The 8,485-nt window shown below is 41.7% G+C and overlaps 1 pseudogene; it reads right to left on the reverse strand.

Annotated features, from left to right (window-relative positions):
* Positions 1 to 6,016, reverse strand: part of LOC114695585 — a 43,489-nt pseudogene extending 37,473 nt beyond the window's left edge.
* Positions 6,017 to 8,485: the final 2,469 nt, after the last annotated feature.

An 8,485-nucleotide genomic window follows, 5' to 3' on the forward strand; every position in this document is an offset into this window, starting at 1 on the left:
CAGAGGAAGCAGGATGAGAATGCCTCACTGAGGAAAGGTACCAAGCCACATATGGCTAGACCTAGGTAAGAATTATGGGTTAATTTAAGTGTTACTATTACTTTTTACTAACTAGCTGAGCATTTATAAGTAATATTAGGCCTCCAAGTCAATTATTTGGGAAGCAGCTGCTGGGTATTTGGGAACAAGCAAGCAGGAGAGAAACTTCTGCCTACAAGGGAGTGAAAAAAGTGATCAGAATGTACTGTGTGAAAAATAATATTTTCAATAAAAATTCTTATCTGAATAACTCCTAACTGCATTAAATATTTGTCTGCATGCCCACAGTTAAGTGTAACTCTCACCCTCATCAAAGAAGCTCCTCTTTGCAGCACCTGCAGATCATCACTGAAACCACAACTGGTCAAAACACAAAGAACAACTAACTGTAGGGTGCCAAGCTCCCATAGATGCATCTACATGATGACTCTTGTGCCTACGGATGAGAGAACATGGAAAAATATGAGGCAGAAAAATTGGAAGACCCATAGGAACAGGAAGTCTACTGTGAGATTATAGCTTCTAAAAATGACAGGGGAACTACATCCATGATACCCCAAAATATGGCTACCTAAAAAAGACTCAAATAATGACTATACCAATAGATAGGCTTATGTGAAAGAAGGAAGCTTCATGGGACTCCACCTCTAGACAAAGAACTATAGGCAACTAAGAACTGTGAAGAGAAGGAGAATTAGTCTTCCTCGGGATGAGCCCTTAATTGGATATCCCATACCTACTGGTCAGCCCTGAAATCATATACATACAATGGATGCATTGGGGCTGGACACCCCACAATCAGCTGTCTCTGTATTTTGACCAGTTTTGGTTTTCTATAATGGTCTTCATCTCTCACCAAGAGAAGTATCTTTGATGAGGGATTAGAGCTACATTTATCAGGTAAAGTGGGCTCATAGTTGAAAGAAAAAAATTAAACACTGAAAACATGAACATGATGGTAAAGAACTGAGGAAAATTCCCAGTGTAATTCCTGTGGGAGTTAATATTGATTGTCAACAAACAAGATCTAGAATCATCTGGGACAGAAATATCTAAGGATATCTGTCAGGAATTGTTTGACAGACTAGGTTTGCCTCTTACATGTCTGTGAGGATTTTCTTGATTAGATTAATAGAAATGACCCATCTGAAGTGTGAAAAGCACTTCCCACCTCCCAGCAGTCTTGGCAGCCTAGGTATGAGGAAGGCTGGCTGGAAAGCTTCTGCTTTTGCCTATTTGTCATTGTCTCTGCTGATAACATCCACACTGCTGCTGCTGTCCTCTGCTGATGTGCCAAGCAGACTCTCATGGGCACATCTCTGAGTGCATTTTGAGGAAGGAGTTCTTTCATTTACTGTATTGTTGTTTTCCTATAATTTGAGCAGGTGCTCACAACATAATTGTTGATTAATTTTTGTAATTGAAAAATAAGGGGAAAATGCATGGATTACATGAGGCATTCCTCTAAATACTAGGAGGAAATGTATGAAAGTCATCTCAGGTTTCCAGATCAAACACAGCTTTGGAACCCCATGTCAGACCTTTGTTTGGTACCAAAATATTGTTAGATTGTTTCTGTGATTATTATTCTGTCATTCAGGTTTGAGGACCAGAGAACTAGGAAGACCATTAAGATGGTTTAAGTACAGAAAAGCTAGAATGATCTCAATGATTGATAGTTACAATAAAAGCCGATGAATTTCTTTCACACTAATCCACTGACACTGCATGGTAAGTCAACTTTGGATATAGAATCTATTATTTTTCTGTCAAGTTACAGAGCATTAGATCTTTATTTTAAGATTCTGCAACTAAAACTCCTTAATGGAGTTAACATTCAATCCTGTCATTCACAAAAAAAAAATGTGGATATATTTACCTTTACCTAAGCACTTTGGAAACCTACATGCCAAGGGATAGTTTTTTTTGCTATTGCTAGCTTGTGGGACTACACATTGAGTGGTAAAATTCTTAACTGCACTCACCATATTCAGGCTTGTGTGTGTGTGTGTGTGTGTAGGTAGGTAGGTAGGTAGGTAGGTAGGTAGGTAGGTAGATACATAGATAGATAGACAGATAGATAAATGTATATGGTTTTGAATATTCCTGAATTACATATCAGAAGGCTAAATATAATGACTTCAATGTATTTTTTAGTGTGTTGGGGGAGGTGGCAGTTTGAGCAGGTCTGCTGAAATGTAAAATGTACTAAAGAAATCATCAGTTCTCATTTTATGATAGAATACTAGAAACTTGATAGATGTCTATGAAACTAAGGAAATTTGGCCAAAGTGTGAATGAGTAAGAGTTATTACTGGACCTGAGATTTATATAATTAACATAAATAGACTCAGAGACTCAAGGCCTAGTGTGTATATCACACACAATGCAGTGTTGCAGAAATGGTGTGGCATCAGGTAAACCTTTGCTTTTGCACTCAGCTGTGAACTACTGGGCACATGAGCTAGTTAACATTTCTTGAATTCAGTTCCTCTTTGTAAAAATAGGGCTTGCGTTGCTGAGCTGACAGTGGTGCATACTATCTAGCAGAATGGCTGCTATAACAGTAAGCCTATAACTGTTCTTCATAATCTCATTCTCTTTTTAAAGAAAGATAAATATTCATTTCCATGTTGGTTTCTCTTAAATATTTGTTTTGAAAGCTCATTTGCTAGAACTCTGCTCTCAGTGAGGGTGACGTGAGATAGCATCATCACATGGAACCCTGTAAAGGTCCATATGCTTGATGATTGATGGAGCAACATTTACCCCACGACCATCAACATGTGGCTGTGGTCTAGTCCACAGACATACACTATGATGCTTATGAGCACCAATTACTCCCAAGTGCAAAAGAATAACAAGGTTTTAATTAATGTTACATCTGGTGACTAGCAAGACTATAAATAATAGCATTCCCCCGGGATTTGAAATGTCCCTATTCTCTGGTCCATTTGTCGGTTCTAGAGGGCCATTCTGGAGAGCATTTGAGATTACAAAAAGAGGGAGACAGGAATCTTGATGTTCAGGTACAACTCAAAACTATCAAAGCAAATGCCACTTCATTTTTTCCTGGGGAGGAATTAAGTCTTCTCAAGGTCTCTTCTAAGAAAACCTTTTCCCAGATTAGTTCCTCAGGCTGCACATGTCACAGTAGCACTGTAGAGAGATGTGGGACTTTTCTCTGTGGGGACTGCATTATTGACACCCAGGTCATTTTCATTGGTGCCCCTTTGATGATGCATCTTCTCTTAACACATTGCCTACTGAACACTATGCCTAGTCTCTTCAAATGTCTGAATAATCTTTACTAAAATTTAAAGGACATTAGGGTTGTTAAGCAGACTTCGTCTACATCATTAATTGCTGTTGATTATGTAACCCTGTGTGTGTCTAGGTCTGCCACCATTGCGCATCTGATGGCCACTGGGAACATGGCACATCTTTGGGCTCCTGCTCCTTCTCTTTTCCTACCTCCTGTCTCTTTAAGCTGCCTCAAAAATCTAACATTCAACATTTTGTGATGTCCTGCAATAAGGATATGAATGTATTGTACTCTGACCCTAAGCTAACAGAACCTTTTTTTATACTGAGCCCTAATTTGAACACTAATATCTGGGAAAAATACTGTGTTTCATCCATACTTCTTGGCCCAATTTACATATTTTCTCAATTTGGCCCAAATTTATTACCATGGTTGGGTGAGGGAACTTGGAGGTGAAGCTTGCTTCCATCATAGGCTTAAAAGATAAACTAGGCTTAGTCCTGTTTATGATTAAACCTCTGTTTCTCAAAGATTGGGCTATGCCTCAACTGTAATCCTTACCACAAATGGTTCTGTACTGCCTGTTCCAGGAAATGGCAACCATGTCTTTGTTTTAAAAAAGTTTTTATAACCATCTTGCAACCTTACCTTTGTTTCAAAAGACTGATGTGACTACCTTGTTATGACTCCCTTGTAGTCATGTCTTTGGTTCAGGAGGTTGTTATAACTAACTTGTTATGCTTATGTTCTGATCTGGAAGCCCCACCAATTTTTCCCTCATTTGGAAACTCCCTATCCCTGAGCTATAAAAACCTTGTCTTATCCCAGCCACCACACCTCTGGCAGAAGCCTCCTATGCCATCAGAAGCCAGTCCAGCATCCCAAACCCCAGAAACCACCCCCAGCCAGATCAAAGACCAGAACTCCAGGCCCCAACTTGGGCAGCAACCTTCTGCTGGACCAGAGGCCATCCAGGCCATCAGAAGTCCATCCCTCAACTCAGGCACAGACCCTCTACCCAACTACAGACCACTCCAACCAGAAGACCACAGAGGAAACAGAAACCAAGGAAGAAAACACCCATCCTACAGAGACAAACCCAGAAATCAGCACTAAAACTATAATCACTCCACATCCACATGCCTAAATGTCAGTGAAAGAATACAATCAACAACAGCCAGGGCAATATGTTACCACCAGAGGCTGGTATCTCACTACAGGAAGCATTAAATATCCCAACACCCCTGAAGCACAAGAAAACAACCTTAAACCCAGCTTTATGATGTTGATAGAGATCTTTAAAGAGGAAATGAATTAAAAAAAAATCCCTTAAAGAAGCTGAGTAAAAGACAATCAAAAAGGAGGAAATCAATACATTTCTTAAAGAATGTCAAGAAAGCCAGGATGGGGTGGCAGGGGGCAGACACCTGAAGGAAATGAATAAAACTGTTCAAGACCTGAATGCTGTGGAATCGTCTGTTATGTCAAATTACTCTGATTGGTCAATAAATAAAACACTGATTGGCCAGTGGCCAGGCAGGAAGTATAGGTGGGACTAACAGGAGAATTGAGAGAACAGGAAGGCGGAAGGAGTCACTGCCAGCTGCTGCCATGACAAGCAGCATGTGAAGATGCCAGTAAGCCACGAGCCATATGGCAAGGTATAGATTTATGGAAATGGATTAATTTGAGCTATAAGAGCAGTTAGCAAGAAGCCTGCCACTGCCATACAGTTTGTAAGCAATATATGTCTCTGTGTTTACTTGGTTGGGTCTGAGCGGCTGTGGGACTGATGGGTGACAGAGATTTGTCCTGACTGTGGGCAAGGCAGGAAAACTGAAGCTACACCTGAAAATGGGAATAGAAGCAATAAAGAAACACAAGCAGAGGGCTTTCTGTAAATGGAAAAATCTGGGTACGTTAACAGGACCTGCAGACACAAGCATCATCAACAGAATACAAGAGAGAATCTCAGGCAAAGCAAGGTCCTGCTCAGCGCCATCAGAGACTGAACAGGATGAGGAAACTCACACTCGTGCCCACCCCCAGGAGGAGAAAACACGGGCCTGCCTGCCCAGCACCTCGCAGCACGGGGGTGGGGGGGGGGAGAGATGGGGAGTGGGGGAGGGGAATGGTTCATGTCCTGTGGACAGAGGTGTACCTGAAGAGGTAAAACTGGTTATGAATGGGCATAGGTTGGTGGCTTGACTGCCACCCAGGACCATGGTGATGTCTGGGCCTGGGCTGCTCCTAGGGCCTATGTCTGGGTTCATGGCCCTATTGCAGCCAGGGTCTGTGTTAATATCTGTGGCTCCTGATTCCATCAAAGGAAACATGTGGGAGGGAAAGGGCTGTACAGAGTTTGGTCCTTCTCACCGGGTCCTGTGCCTCACCTGGAAAGCACGGTACAGCTGACCCTGTAAACACGGGCACAGGTGAGCTGGCCCTGAGATGTGAGCGTGGGATACCTGGTACCCCCACACCACTCTCGTCTGTGGTGTGGTGATGAAGGTGAGGGAAAGATACCCTCCTCCCTCCCCTCTGCCACCTGCGGCAGGTGAGGAGCAGATCCTCCCCTTTACCAGCTGCAGCACTCAGGAGTGGGCCCTGCACCTTATCAGGGCAGCACAGAAGAGTTGACCCTATTGGTGGGGGCGCAGGTGAGCCAGCCTCCAAGAATGTGAGTGGGGTGGATCTGGCCCTGCCCCTCATCGGCCATGTGGTGGCAGGGGCAAGGAAGAGACTCTCTCCTCCCACCCCTCACGGCCTGTGGCGGGTGAGAGAGCTGACCCTGACGTCATAAGAGTTGGAGAGCTGTTCCTGCCCCTCACCAGCTCCAGCACTCAGGAGATCAGGCCCTGTACCTCACCTAGGCACTACAATGGAGATGGCCCTGATCATGTAGGTGTATAAGAGCCGATCCTGAGGACATGAAAGCAGGAGAACCAGTCCCCCCAACCCCTCGCTCATCGCTACATAGGGTTAACTAGTCAGGGCAATGCAGGAGAGCTCACGCTGATGGTGAGGTTGGGGAAGAGCTGGCAGGCTGACTAACCCTGCAAGCACCCAGGCCCAGAACCAGGGTTATGAGTTGACCCAACCCCAACATCCACCCCATGTATGATCTGGTGGAGCACATGAAGGTGAAGGGACATGTTCTGCTGATCCAAAGCTTGCTTTAAGTAATTGCTTGTTTTAACTAATTTGGCCATGATGATTTGGGTCAGTGGTCTTTTTGATTGATTTATCCAGTGGCACTCCATTGGAGAAAATGGATTTTCCCTTTCCCAGTGGGTATCAGTTGTGTACCCTCCCTCTTCTTCTTCCTGTATTTGAACTAAATTTCTTAGCACTTTCTGGAGCTTTGATCTTTCATATTATATAAGAAGAAACAAATTTCTAGTTTTTAAAATGCTAGCTCATAATATCCTCTATAATTCACTAAAATTTTTTGAATAACTATTATGAAAATACAGAAATTCCTCATTTCTGAAAGATGCTTCCAAAATCCTGCAATCTATAACTCCAGTCAAATTTGAGAATGTATTGCTGTTTATAGATAGACAACATTTAGCTTTTCTCCTTTGGTATACTGGATGTCAACAAACTTTGAATACTGACTGTGTTCTAGGTACTAAGGATTCATTGATCCATCTTAAACAGCCCACAAAAGCATGGATTTTTGCAACAGTGTTGTTTTAAAACATGCTGCTCCTCCAGAGCTTTCATTTAGGGTATTGGAATTTGACAATTTACTGTATACAAATGCCTTTGTCCCACAGTCAAAATTGTTTTCAATTAATCACTGTAGTTTTTTTGATGATTAGAATGTGAACAATATACTCTGTAGTTTAAGTGGCGTATACACATAACTTCATTCTGTTCGAACTCTCATGAACATGACCAATACACAGATGTCTAAAATAATGGTACAATATCATGTCTTATCTGTTTCTCTTACACACTGGGCTTCTCTGAGCCTGCTGTGAACTATGAAGTGAGCAGGTAGAGCACAATCTAAACTTTTTAAAATGATTGAGCATGAATTTGAGAGAGAAGGAAAAAATTTGACTTTTCTGTGCTTTTGAAACTTTACTAAGAATCAGTTCCTTGCAGAAGAACAGGATCAATGTGAAATGTAAAGTGGAGAGATTTGCCTTGTCTACAGCTTTTGTGGGTTCAGAACACAGTACCACAGTGGGGTTGATGGTGGAAGAATGGAGGATGCTTCCACAAAGAGCTTCTCCATGAGGTGGAGTGCTGGAGGCCTCACTCTTCACCCTGGCCTTGTGCACATTAGGGTTCCTTTCTGTCCTCCTTCCTGGCCCCTGAAGATCCCAGTGGTACTGTTTGCTATTGCCCCTCCTGTGACTCAAAGGGTTATGGTTTTACAATTGTTTTATTAAAATTCTTGGTTTGTTTTTTCTATTATTTCTTCTTTATATCCTTTCATTAGGGGACATGATGATCACTGCATTATGGAAACCAAGCCCTCTTTGACTTGAGCATAGCTGTAGAGAAAATGAGGCAAATGAAAAGTTATTCAGAACTAAAGTAGTTTGTAGCCTTCGTTAAAAATATCTCAAACTCCATGACTGTGCCGTGAAAGGGTATTTGAGAAGAATATGACTTTTCCAGCACGGTGCTAACCTCTGTCACTAAAAGACCTTGTTAGTGGTCTCAGTAAAGATGCTTCATCATAAAAACAAGAAATCCACCTCTCTCAGCTTCTCCAACAGCCCATTATTTCTTGGCTACAAAGTTCTAGAATGGACCTTGTCTTGTTACATGCTGATAGGTGAAATGTTATAGGACAGCTGTTTTGAACTTGAATTTTTACTTTGATGAGAACTACACTAAGAGATAATTTTAGTAGAACACAGAAGTGATAGATTTGAGAAAGAATAAGGTTTAAATCCAGGAAACTTTGTTTTCAGTTTCACCAATCCATTTGCTGTGTGTGTGACCAAGAATGCATGCTGCAAAATTGACTTACATTTTTTAAAAAAAGTCTTAAAACAATTATGATAGTTAGTCTTCTACTTCCATACAGGATTATTGGGTGGATCAAAAGCTAATGCATGTGAATACTTTTAGAAACCACACAGATGTTTTCGTTAACAACTAGTTGAAAAGAATTCCTTAGATTACATTTGTTCAGAATTGAAATTTGGATTGAGG

The sequence above is a fragment of the Peromyscus leucopus genome, chromosome 3 (genome assembly GCF_004664715.2).
Source record: "Peromyscus leucopus breed LL Stock chromosome 3, UCI_PerLeu_2.1, whole genome shotgun sequence".
In the NCBI taxonomy this organism is placed as follows: domain Eukaryota; kingdom Metazoa; phylum Chordata; class Mammalia; order Rodentia; family Cricetidae; genus Peromyscus; species Peromyscus leucopus.